Source organism: Typopeltis vanoorti, chromosome 9 (assembly GCF_054136105.1).
Source record: "Typopeltis vanoorti isolate ZY-2024b chromosome 9, IOZ_Tvanoo_1.0, whole genome shotgun sequence".
NCBI lineage: Eukaryota > Metazoa > Arthropoda > Arachnida > Uropygi > Thelyphonidae > Typopeltis > Typopeltis vanoorti.
In genome coordinates this window covers 35,921,468-35,935,363 of record NC_143557.1, presented here as the reverse complement: position 1 = coordinate 35,935,363, position 13,896 = coordinate 35,921,468, and the positions used below count along the sequence as shown (strand labels likewise).

Sequence of the window (13,896 nt, the reverse complement as noted above, 5' to 3'; positions counted from 1 at the left end):
ACTTCGAGACATCGACCGTGGAACACTATTTCATATCATAATACCAGTTATGGTTAGAAATATGAGATAGCCTTAGCTGTCATTCATACACATCATTTTGAGAAATCAGCAAATTAGCAAATTACATAGCAGTTTTTCCAGACCTTAGTCCTTATGGTGAATTTAGTATGTATGTTAGAGGATATATATCCCCTAAAGTTTTTGCATTCTGCTATGAAGTGCGCAAAACTATTTTTGGCCTAACATTTTAGGAAATTGATAGGACACCATCCTTCTCCCGTAGCCATCACCAATAGTTGGATACTAATGAATTTGTTAGCGAGCCCTAACTATGTTTTTGCGACTGATGAAGTAGTTCAGTTTCTACTGTGATCAGAGATAGCCGGCCCAATGTTCCTAAATTAATGTACAAAAAGTTATATAGTCGAGGTTGTTTAGGAAGAAGCAGCTATGGCTCTGTGGCAAACGTTTTATATATGTTAATTTTGTGTTTGTTTTCTAACCAGTTTGCCTGTTTTGCGGGAGCAAAATCCGAATTTTAAGGAGGAAAAATCTTGTCCCTTACACAGGAGATCTGTTTAGCTCTTATAAAAGCTACTTGATTCGTAGAGTGACTTCGAATTGCTAACTGATATACAGACTGCTTTTCTGAATTCCAAGGTTAATTTGCGAAATTTATTTCGCAAATATATTTATTATATATTTATAATATATTTGAGAAATGTAGAAATGCACGTGGCGATTTTCCAGGCTATGTCCTGAAATTCAATAGAGACGCCGAATAATAAGAATATAATAACATTGATTATTTGTTTTAATCGAGATACATTCACTGCACTGACATTCATTGTCTATATCGCCTTCCGTAAACTTACGGGACAACCATATTGTGATTGGTGCGGCTTCAAACTTCCTTGTGACGTCAAGTTCACACAAGAAGTCGGCGTCGGGCATGTGCCAAAGGAAAAGGTAGAGGAGATATTTTGGATTTTCTTTAGTTTTATGGATGTTAATTCAAGCATGAGTTTCGTTCCAAGGATTCGGTTACCGTTATTGTTGTGGTTTTTAGGAAGTAATTTTAGGGATGTGGATTTTCAGGAATACGATAGATTGCATGATGACGGTAAGTGTGTAAAAAGAAAACATTCCTTATTAACTTTGACTTTCCCTACCCCAACTACCATACCGTGTTTCAATGCAGCAGTCGTGGCTGGCGATTTGGTCTCGAGACCGTGGATGTTGAATGGCTTTCGATAAATGGCAGCGTGTGGTTTATTTTTTTTAAATTTATTATTATTATTTTTACTTGCGTGATTCTGAATGTGTTGAAATATAATCAATCACATGGCATTAATTCTCCAGGGAAGTTGTGTGATAGATATTTAAAATGAAGTGAACAGAATCCGAGGAAAATCAGAACATTTGTTGCGCTTTTACGATTTATTGATATATACGTTATAAATATATATTTGCAAATATAGTTACTATAGGTTTACAATTTCAGTATGAAGTAATTATACCCAATTAAAATAAAGCTCTTTACGGTTATAACCGAAGTGTTCAATTTAACAAATATTATATACGAACTGTGTGTGTGTTGGGGGGGGGGTCTCCAAAGTAATGCTTAAGTTTGTTCACACGTTTGTGATGTCGTTCTACAAAAACTACTTAAAAAAACTTTCATTTCTTAGGAACTTTACTACTGAAAAATGGAACTCCACCTTAGTATGTTTCAAAATCGTATTATCTTCCAAATCAGTTTTATTTTTTAATACAGAAATAAATTATGAAATCTTTATAGCAAATAAATAGCTGATATATATATGTGTGTATATATATATATATATATATTTTTTTTTTTTTTTTTTTGGTTTTCAATTACTATGGATATTAATAATTAGCCCTCCTCCTAATCCCAAGAAATTCATGTGACCAAATCAGTGCATAGTAATAAGTCAAGATGTGGCATAATCAGGGATGATAACCTCCCTATCTTTACTTGTCTGTGTGTTCTTCAACATCCAAGTAATCCTTTGAGCTACTTTATCAACTTTTGCACTGTGCCCTCTGTTCTCCACCACTCCCAGATTCCCAGCCTCATCAGTTTCCTGCAATGCCATACCACACTGAGTATCACAGTGTGATACTCAACATGTAATCTGTTCATCTTGAAGTTCATAACCACACCTTTTGCAACATTAAATTTACAACCATTATCCTTTGCTCATACTGCCAATAGATTAAAGCATTCTGTAGGATATTTACATTACCTTTATCAACTATATCCTCCCCCATTTCACATTATTTGCAAATAATTGAATGTCCCTCTTCTCCTTAAATCATTCCTTATAGTGACCCTAGAACAGAACTTTTAAGTGTGTATTCTGTCAAATGGCTTTGCAAAGTCCAGCAGTACCATGGTGTATTCATTTATTTCCCTTGTCTAATTCTGCTATGACTATTATAAGACCTGAGTAATTTTACTAAGGTAGGACTTACCCTCACAAAGCATGTTTCCCAACATAGAATATCTTATTCCTATCCACCTGTTCCTGAATTCTATCTTTTCCAATACCTTAACCATTATTCCTGAAATACTGATTAGTAATTTGCTAGTTCTTTCTCTGATTCACCATTTATATATTGGAACTGTCTTATTCTGTTTCCACTCCTTTGGAACCTTGCCAGCACCTAGGTCTTAGATTAAACTTCACCAGAGGTGCTACCAATCCTCTTTTCACATTCTTTTAGCATATGGGCCAAAATGACATCTAATTTTGCTGCTGTATTCATATTTTTCAGTATGCTAATCATCTCCATTTCATCCTCCTCAATTGTGACATCAGCAAATTCAAAATCTCCACTTGGATTATACACCCTTACAAAGTGATCACTTAGAAACCCAACTATTTCTTCTGCATCTATCACTTTCTGACCATTAGCAATTATTAAAGTTATCTATGATCATTCTTCCTCTTACTTGCTGCATAATGATTGAACTCTTTAGCATTTGATCTGTCCTGCTTAGATAAGTTTCTGTCATAATCTGATTTAGCCCTCCTTACCATACCAGCCATTTTTCTTCCCTGCACTTTGTATTGCTCACAAACATGCCAGAAAAAGATAATCGGATTGAATCTATGGGAAACTACCCTGGAATGGAAAAGGTAAAACAAAAATGGAAACGACAAAATATAATACACATAGCAAACTGGAATGTAAGAGGAATAGCAGTAATCACTGAAACAAAAAAAGAAATTAAAAGGAACCATGAGTACCGAAAATTTTAATGTGATATACAGTGGAGTCGACAGAAACCAGCTATAGAAAACATATATAATAAAATAAATAAAAATGATTACGTAATTTTAGCAGGAGACTTAAATGCAAAAATTGGAAACACCAAAATTAATAATAATATAGGAATACATGGAGAACATACTCTAAACAGGAATGGTAAAAAATTGATTGATTTTGTAGTTTATAATAACTTAAAAATAATGAATTCCTTCTATAAACATAGACATACATAAATATACTTGGGCAGCAAGAGGATGGAAATCAATATTAGATTACTTTATATTAAATGAAAAGATATCAAAATTTTCACTAGATGTTAGAGTTCACAGAGGATGTGAAATAAGCAGTGACCACTTCCTTGTTAAAATAAAATTAAGATTACCACCTAAATGGCTACAAGTAACAAGAACAGAAAGAAAAATTGAAACATTTGTTTATAAAACTAGACTATTGAATGACACAAATGTACAATGGCTGTATGAACAAAGAATTAACCAATATTTAGATAAAATAAAACAAAATGAAGAAATAGAAATAGAATGGCTTAATATAAAAACAGCTTAATATAATAGGAAAGACCAAAAAATTCAATAAAAGAAAAAAAACTGAAGATCTGATGATACAATCAAAGAGATAATCAAAAAGAAAAAATAAGCCTGTCACAAATGGTTAAGCAGTAAAAGATTAGAAGATGAAATAGAATATAAAAGATTAAGAGCCATAGCTAAAAGAGAAGTCAGAAAAAGACAGAGAATCATGGAACAAATTTGTTTCTAATTTAGAACATAATTTATATAAAATAAGACCCAATGTATATAATATTTTGAAACGCTTAAATGCAGATACCAACGAAAACATAAAATTAAACACTGAATTGAAATTAGAAGAATTTCTAAATTACTACACAGAATTGTGGACAGACAAATATTTTAAAAAAGACAACTGGCAAACAATTAACAAAAATGAAAAGGAAATACTAAAGAATAATTAAAAATCAGCCTGAAAGAAACAAGAAATGGAAAATCACCTGGAGAAGATAAGCTAGGTTCAGAACTATATAAATACACAGGAACAAGATTCAAAGAAAGATTACTTATTATTTTTAAATAAAATGTATTCAATTGGTAACCCCCCCCCCCCCAATAGAATGGAAAAAAGCAATTGTGATTCCTATCTTTAATAAAGGTAATAGAGATGACCCTAAAAACTATAGAGGTATCAGTATACTAAATTCCTGTTACAAAATATATAGCAGAATCTTAAATAGCAAACTAATGAAATATTCCGAAAACTTTATTTTAGAAGTACAGAATGGATTTAGAAAAGGGCGATCATGTATAGACCCGGCCTTTTGCCTAAAATTAATAATAGAGAAAAGAAGAGAATACAATTTAGAAACTCATTGCATTTATTGACTTTGAAAAAGTATTTGACAAAGTTAAAAGAAACGTATTATTTAACATATTAAAAGAAAGACAAATACCAAATAATATCCTAAAAGCTATCACAAGTATATATGAAAATAATCGAATACAAATAAGATTAAATCACAAGCTATCATATACGAGAGAGATAAACCAAGGGGTCCGACAGGGATGTCCCCCTCTCAGCAAACCTTTTTTTTAATATCTACTTAAATGAAATAATAATAAAATGGAATAAAAATTTACATCAAGGAATTAAACTTTCTCCTACAGTAATGGAAGCGAAATCTGGACAATAAAAGAAAAAGACAAAGATTAACAACAGCAGAAATGAAATTTATGAGAAAAACTGCAAAGTATACCCTATTTGATCACAAAAGAAATGAAGAAATTATGAAAGAATTAAATCAAGAACCATTAATAGAAAAAATTAAAAAATATAAACATAAATGGAAAGAATGAAAACAGAAAGATTACCAAAACAAGCCATTAGGAAAAAGAAAACCAGGACATCCTCTTAAACGATTCAATGATGACTTCTAAGGCCAGAACAGGTCATGCTAGGCCTAAATCCTTGATACGCATGATGATGAACATGCTGATCGCATTTTTTATTTATGTTCCCTCCACATTTTTGCAGAAGCTGCTAAAAAAATATGGAGGGATGAATTTCCAAGAGATAACCTTATGCAGGGTATTATACACAAGCACTGAGATTTGATTATTGCATCAAAAGGTATTATGAACATCATATTGAATTTGCCTTTAGACACCTTGAGATGAGGAATTATAAGGAGATCAGTGAGATTTTTTTAAAATAATAAATATAAAATGTTATATTTGAGTAGTAAGGATCAGGGAAAGGAAGGAGTAGCTATAGCATTTAACACTAAAGATAAATGTATTGATTAGGAGGTAATTTCAAGTAGTTAAATTGATCCATTTCAAAATAGCAAATTAGACAATGAACTTATTTGTGCCTATGGTGTATGGAAGGTTCATGTAAGGGTGGAAGGATTTTTTAGATCATTACAGAAGACAGCTGGTGTATGGAAAAACTAAATGTTGATCCTTGTTGGAGACATAAACAGCAAAATAGGAAATGAATACAGACATAGAAATGTCTTCAGAAAATTTGGAGAAAGGACAGAGCCAATAATAATGGTAAGCACCTGCCAAGTTTCTGTCGAGGATATGAGTTAGTCATTAACACCATGTTTCAGAGGGCCTTCTTAGGTCACTTTATATATCAGTGCATCAGTATCATATGTCTTGTATCACTTGATTACCATGAACTGGATTTGAATCCCATCAAGGATATAAAGAATCTTGATTATACAGAGGTTGGTTCTCCTACCAGAAACTTAGGTTTTTCTCTCCATGAAACAGGCCAACCCAGAAGAACATGTGCAATTTATAGATGTGATACATTGGCTTCATAGCCCTAGATGCTTCAGCTAATTCCAAAGAGGAACCACCCAGCCAACCATGATTCAACATAAAGATATAGACATGATGCACGAGAAGTCTACTTGACGATTATTTTCACATTGATTTAGGATACAAGAGTATATAACTGAAAATGGAGTAGCTTTCAGAGATTAAGCGAAAACTCAAGTATAATACAAATAATATTCAAGGGAAAAAAGTTTGAAAACATTAACCAAACCTTGGAAAGTCACTGGCTTAAAGAAGAAAACATGGACAAGAGAAGTATATGGTGAGGTTGTTTCCAATGATACAGATTTTCACTTTAAGACTTAGTTCAGAATTCCTGAGATTAAAAGTAAATTCCTAGAGTTTCTAAAATAAAAGGCATAGACCAAGCTGCTAGAAGAAAACCTTTTCAAAATGGTACAATATGTGGGGTTAATGGAATATTATATGGAGAAATATATAATCTATATTTAAATTGTAAGTTAGTAGTTGGTGATGAAGAAATTACAGGAAGTTGGTTTGATAAAATCAAGTGTACACTGCACTGTTATTTCATCCTGTACAGTATATAGATAGCAATAGCATTCTGAAGAAACCTGATATCAGAATTGGAGATATTCATCTCAGCTCTTTACTTTATGCAGATGACATTATATTGATAAATAAATCCACTATAGGTCTGCAGGGTTGCTTAACTAAATTGAATAGAAATCTGCAATAAAAAGAAATAGACAGGAATGCTCAAAATGCATATACATTCCAGATGGTGGAGAATCCATAAAGTAGTAAAATATTTCAGTTATTTAGGCACAGTTTGTGATGAAGGTGTCAAATTAAATATGACAATGGAATAAGCCAGAAAAATTAGTCAAAAGCATTGAACTAGCAGTGTACAAGACTGTTCAAACCATTACTAAAATTAAGAGCCAGAAGGCTTCAAATATCAGAATTGGAGATATTCAGCTCAGCACTTTGATTTTAACTTATGGATCTGCAACTTTAGATTAGAAATAAAGCAGTTGATCAAACACTAGGGACCACAGATACAAGAGTTCTGAGAAAAATTAGGGGAGTGAACAGATTAAATCAGTTTCAGTATTATACTTACAAATGAAGATACTTGAAGGAACTTGACATTGTTAGCATTCAGGGCTATATGAACAGAGCTAATCTCACTTAGTGGGGTCACTAAAAACAGAATGGGAGAGAAGAAAGGTTAGCCAAGATGGATGGAATAAGACCCAGAAGCAGAAGCCAAGGTCTACATGAAGTACCTTAGAAGATGAAAAATGAGATCTGACAGTATCAGAGTCCCAGTAATTAGCATATTAATTTGGAGGAAAATTTGTAACAATGATACTGATATCATAATGTCATATAGTATCATATAAGAATTATAATTATATTAATAATTATATATATATAATAACGATGCTACATTGCATCATATACATCTTTTAAGTTATATATGCAATTATTATATAAGAAAACATCTTTTGAAGTTATATATAAGCAATTTGATGATGATGAAAATCTGTGCTGAAATTTAATTATAGTACTTTAAAGGCTAGAAGATTAAATAGGGAAGTTGTAATAAGCAACAGTGCTGAGATAAGCATGCTGACTGCACAATTTATGGAGGCAAGAAGTATAGCAATCCCTCCATTAGTGCACCTAATGCATTCTTTAAAACAGGCGCATTAATCGAAAACGCACTAATCGAATATAATAACCTGTGGGAAAACGTATAATTCGTTCCTCAGATTTCTTTTTTGACCCTTAATTTTTTTTATAAAAGAATTAGGGTATGTCTCAGGGCCTAGTTAAAGGAAAACTATGAAGCTGAAAGACAATAAAACATATTCAGAATATAAATTTATTATTCTGCTTCTTAACAGAGAATTGAGCAAATGTAGTTTGGCGGGCATTCTGTTTCTCTTTTTCATACAACTGACAGTATGGCCCTATTGCCTCTTCTGCAAATTTTACTGGTTCTCTCTTCGCCAGGGTCAGTTTCTAAGCATTGCTGCTTAAAAACTTTGATTGTACGAAAACTATTTTCAAATTGTTTCTGTGAAACCTCTTTGGGCTTGTCAGTGATTAAATTTTCTTCATATTCTTTAGGATCTTCCTGTTGTGCATCTAAATTTAGCAGGTCAGAATCACTCAACTTCTCAGAATGAGATTTAATTAACTTATTTGTGAAACCTCTAAAATTATTTGCACAATGTGGAAGAATATGCTGGCTCCAAACGGCTTGCAGATTGCTAGTAGTAATTTCATTCAACTTTGCAACTTTATAACCAGGCTGAGATTTCTCTGATTTGGCTAGAAAAGTCTTGGAAGGCATTTGCTTCCAAAAAAAGGCCGGTTTCATCGACATTAAATATTTGTTGATAACAATAGTCTCCTTTTTACACAAGTTCTTTTACTCATGATTAAAGGTTAGGAAAATAATTTAAAATAAAAAAGTAAGGAAAACAATTGCACATGATATGATCAGCAAAATGCTATGTAAAACAGACGACATAAATTTTGGCGATAAATTTGGAACATAGTGTACATGTAAATAGTGCAGTATACCATTTAAAAAATAATGTTGTAAAATGTTTCAAATCGGTAACTAAATTATTTCATCCTGGAGAGTGATTTTTTAAAATAGTTAGCCATAGAAAATGTGTAGATCGAAAATGTTTAAAATCTGTAACATTTATTTTTAAGATGTATATGTGCACTAATCGAATTTGGGTATCGGAAAAAAAAATGACACACTGATCAGGGGCGCATTAATCGAGGGATTGCGGTGTAGCATGCATAGAAATTAACTGGTCAGTGAAGGAAAGAATGATTATAGAAGAATGATATTAGTTGATGTTACTACTGTGAAAGATATATAATTGAAGTGTTTTAATACAATTCATCAAGGTATTTCATGTGTTATTACAGAGATGCAATTTTCTTAATTATATTGAATGGCCTACAATATTACCTCTCTTACACTACAATAAAACATATTGCCATATGTTTTATTGCAGTGTTAGAGAGGTAATATCACTCTTGATATGCTTGTTAAACATAAGTACAAAAGAGAAGGTCCCAAAAGAATTGGAGAGCAGAATTGTTCCATTGCACAAAGGTGATAAGATAGAGGCTTCCAGTTGCTACCGAGTTTGTTATTCCTCAAGGTGACGAGAGCTAGCATCATGATTAAATTAATAACAGCAGGATTCTCTGAGAGTTTAAAAGTTAAAAAGGAAGGGAGAAAGGTTATTGGTCATAATATTACAGTAAATAATAAAATAACCTACTAGTTTCACCACTGAAAGAGAGACAGGAGAAGACAACAGGCCATCCCTAGAAATCATGAATGGAAGTAAGTGCCATTTTTGTGTGGTGGTTCTTGGACTGTGAAATGGGTTGCCAGATAAGTTTACAGTGTTTATGTATGAGTTTAAGGAGTGGTATGATAGACAATACAAAGTCTAAGATGGACCTCTCACTGTGAGTCTTATGCCTTCATGGAGGTTGTTAATAATAAAAACATGTAGCTTCATGAGTGTAAACACAGAAAATATAAAGATAAGGTTAACAACTATAAATTAAACACATTACCAAGGTATTAAGTGAGCACGTGTTTGTGTGTATGTATATTTTGGAAGGCCTTTGACTGATTGTTGCATGAGAGTTGGTGTTTAATATTGGGCAGATTGGTTGGATAATAGATTAGTGAGCTGAATAAGAAATTGGTGATTGTCTGTTCCTGAAAGTCACTAGTAGTATACCGCAAGGATCTGTTTTAGGAGCATAATTGTTTAATTTATATGTTAATGATACTAAGAATGATTTAAATAAGGATATGCTGTGCAGTTGTTTGTAGATGATAAGGTAGGGGAGAGCTATACATATTGGCCACTGAATTAGAAACCATTATGCAGATGTATGTAAACATCACTTACCCAGTGTATGTGTCACCATATATTTTAGGCAGCTATTTAAGAATGCTGCTGGTCAATAATCATCAGTAGTGTTGATCATAATGGGAAAAACAAAGAATCATTTGCAGTTTGATAAAGGGCTTATTGTGATACCTGTCTAGCTGGAGCCACAATTTTGAAAACAGCTGACTGGTTTCTCAAAAAGTGAGATATCTCAGGTATTTAATCAGTTAATAAACTCCATTGTTTGTCTAAGAAGCATAACTGTGGTCCTAAGACGTCAGGAACAACATAGCTCATCTTTTTTCCTGTGAAGGACACCATGTAAATGCACTATTTCACTCTTTACTGTCACCTTATTATCCACCTAACCGTTAATAATTATTTGCTGTGGAATTTGCCAGTGGGTGCAGGGTGCATCCTTGCTTGATGATGTTAGAATGATAATAAGTATGATAATGTTTTTTTTTTTTTAATGCACTTATATGAACATGTCAAAAACTTGTAACTACTTACACTAGTGGCCAAAATTGTGGAAATACACTTTTTCCAAACCTTTTGGAAAAAGTGTATTTCTGAGGTTTGATGGCTCATAGCACTTTGACCACTTTTTTTTGGAGTAATACCATAAAATTATATATTGAGAAAGATAATTTAATCAAGAATGTAATGCAATGAAGGATTTTTTTATTAGAACAGCAGTTATAAAGAAGAAAAGTGAAACGCAGAAAAAATAAGATATAAAATTTCCGATATACAAAAATTCTCACAATGTGAGTTAATGCTTAGTTGGGTAACCTTTAGCGTTAATTACGGCCTTACAATGTCTTCCCATGGAGTGAACCAAGGTTTTTTAGCTCTGCAGCTATTATAATGTGAAACCAAGATTGAATTATTGTTTTTATTAATTGGGTTTTATTGCTGGGTTGCTTTCAATTGGATTAAGGTCTGGGCTATTCCCAGGCCATTCCAACAGTGGAATATGATTATCTTGAAACCACTTTTAGCACACAGCAGCAACATGACATGGAGCTGAATTCTGTTGAAATATAAATGCTTCATTATCTTGGAAAAGATCACATGCAGAAGGCTTCAGTTTGGGCTCAAGTATTTCATTTATGTATTTTGGAGCATTTATATTCCCATTAATCATGCAAATTCTGCCCACACCTTTTGATATCATACAACCCCAGATCATAATTACTAAGTGGGTGTTTCACGGTGGGTGTAATGCAATCAGGATGCAAATCTTCTCCTATTCTTCTCCTTATGTAGTTTATGCTCCTTACCAAACAGGGAGATTTTGGTCTCATCACTCCAAATAACACTGTCCCATTGTTCCGCTGTCCAGTTAACATGGGTTTTAGCCCAGTTTAACACGTTCGCTGCCAACTACGAGTATACTCGTAGTAGGTGAACCTGCTTCACAAGCCAGCTACGAGTATACTCGTAGGACGCTTACCGCCGGGAACGAGATTATTGTAGTGACCTTGAAGAAGCCAAAATGCTTGGCTTGTGGGGCTAGCATCAAAACTGTGTATTCTCATAGACCGTATATGCTCCGTACAAGCCAACTACGAGTATACTCGTAGGACGTTTACCTCCGGTAACGAGATTATCGTACTGACCTTGAAGAAGGAAAACTGCTCGGCGTAGGGGAACAGACCATGCCAAAGTAGCGTGGCAGCGAACGTGTTAATCTTTTCAACCTTTGTTTTAGAGATAAAAGTGGCTTTTTTTCGTGGAATTTTAGCATTTAGACCAAATTCCTGCAGTCTGCACCGAACGGTCCTTGCACTCAACTTCACATTGTATTTCATCTTGTATACACCCAGATGATTTTCTTCTGTCACGTAGGCACAGGCTCTCAATTCTTCTATCATCACTTGCTGTTGTGCACCTTTTCCTGCCTTTACCATCCTGGTTTTGTAGTGACTGCATCTTCTTATACCTCTTCAAAAATTTAGAAATGCTTTTGGTTAAGTTTCCACCAATTTTTCTTCTAATTTCTTCATAATTGTAGCCTTGTTCACCTAATAGTACTATTTTACATTGCTTTCTGGGTGACCAGTCAACTCTTTGTGCCATTTCTTTAATTTTATTACATTTTACAAGCTCACTAAATGAAAGAACACACAAAAAAAACCAACCAACTTGATAGCAATCACATAACACACTGACAAATGTCCTCCTTTCAGCTCCAGTACATGACATCAATACCTGAATCCTACTGTCACCTTATTGGCTCATTGTCAAAACAAGATGACACCTGATTGGCTCTCTAAACACTCATGCTCATTGGCTACATTCAAATGAAGGAAAGCTACTTTATATCATACTGGCAACCTAAGCAAGTTATGCTTCTTTTTTCTGGTTATTTGGCTATACTTTTCGTAGAATACAGATAATTGAACACACTTTGTTGCATTACATTCTTGATTAAATTATCTTTCCATTGATATATAATTTTATGGTATTACATTGAAAAAAGTGGTGTTATGAGCCATCAAACCTCAAAAATACACTTTTTCCCAAAGGTTTCCACAATTTTGGCCACTATTGTATATAATTTTTTTGTTTCTTGATCAGTAATTATAACTGTTAAATAATCCTCGTCAATTAATATTGAGAAAATTAAGTTTGGCCTAATTATGATACGATGGGATGCAAATTATACATTTGGGGTTGTGGGGGGGGTTAAAGGAGTTAGAGGAGATGAGAGATCTTGTAGTGGTATACTGGCAATGATGTGAAGGGCCCTGACATGTAGAAATAAAGAGGTTATGATGACATGTATAAGACCTTGATAAGGCCTCATATAGATTATTGTGCACAGATTCGCTCGCTGGGTTTTCATGGTGATGAGGATATGTTAGAGTCCAGAGAAGATTCACAAAGATGGTCAGTGGTCTTTGGAATGTGGAATAAGAGGACACATTGAGAGAATGTCAGTTGCAAAACCTTGTGAATAGGAGGAAGGTGGGGGCGAAGATGTGATTGAGGCATATAAGTTAGTCGGCAGTTGTTATCAGGTTGACATGGAGATTTTTCATTGAATGGGAGAGGAGGGGGTAGAACAAGAGACTATCCCTGGAAACTGTAAAAGGAGGGTGTTAGCAGAGGAATGAGAAGCAGGCTCTTTGCACGGAGAGCAGTTGATGAGAGGGATGCATTGCTTGAGCATGTTGTGATTGTATTAAATCAGTATAAGGCACAGTTAGATGAGATTGAGCTTTGTTTGACAGTGTGTACCTCCCATGATGAGCCTATGACTCTGTGGAGGTCAAATGTTAATAATAATAATAACTGAAAGAAAACTTTATTGGAACAACTTTTATCCACTGGCTCACAGCTGGTGGACCAGATGAGATGTGGTTCTTGAGTTAGTTTTGTGCATTTAAAAATGAAAAAAAAAAAGACTGATTTATTTATAGTCTTATAAGTTCTTATATATATATATATATTAAGGTCATTCAGTGATGTACAAAACCAGATTATATTGCATATTAAGGTTTTTATGCTCTGTCAAGTCTTCAGAGTCAAAGAAATTGTGCATTATTGGTTTTCAGTTTTACCTCTGCACAGTAACGTATTATGGAAAGTTTCTGTACAAATAAATAAATCAATAAAACCAATTATTTCACTGAATCAATTTATTGATCATAATTACAAAAGATTTATTTCTTCTAATTATATTGTAGGGCAGTGCTTCCCAAACTTATGGATGTAAAGGCCCTTTTGGAAAAATTAAATTATTTCACGGCCCCCATCGAAAAAAAAATCGTAATACAAACTATGTT

At 33.5% G+C, this 13,896-nt stretch overlaps 1 protein-coding gene across 5 annotated transcripts in view; it reads left to right on the top strand.

Annotated features, from left to right (window-relative positions):
• Positions 1 to 934: 934 nt before the first annotated feature.
• Positions 935 to 13,896, top strand: part of LOC150102970 (axin-1-like) — a 261,055-nt gene continuing 248,093 nt past the window's right edge. For 3 of the 5 annotated variants that reach the window (XM_090398571.1, XM_090398572.1, XM_090398568.1), the window contains exon 1: positions 952 to 1,123. The gene's annotated coding sequence lies outside the window, so the exon portion shown is untranslated. Of the gene's footprint in view, positions 1,124 to 1,600; positions 1,726 to 13,896 lie in introns of those variants that run through there. The other 2 variants (XM_090398570.1, XM_090398569.1) reach the window with 2 other exon arrangements.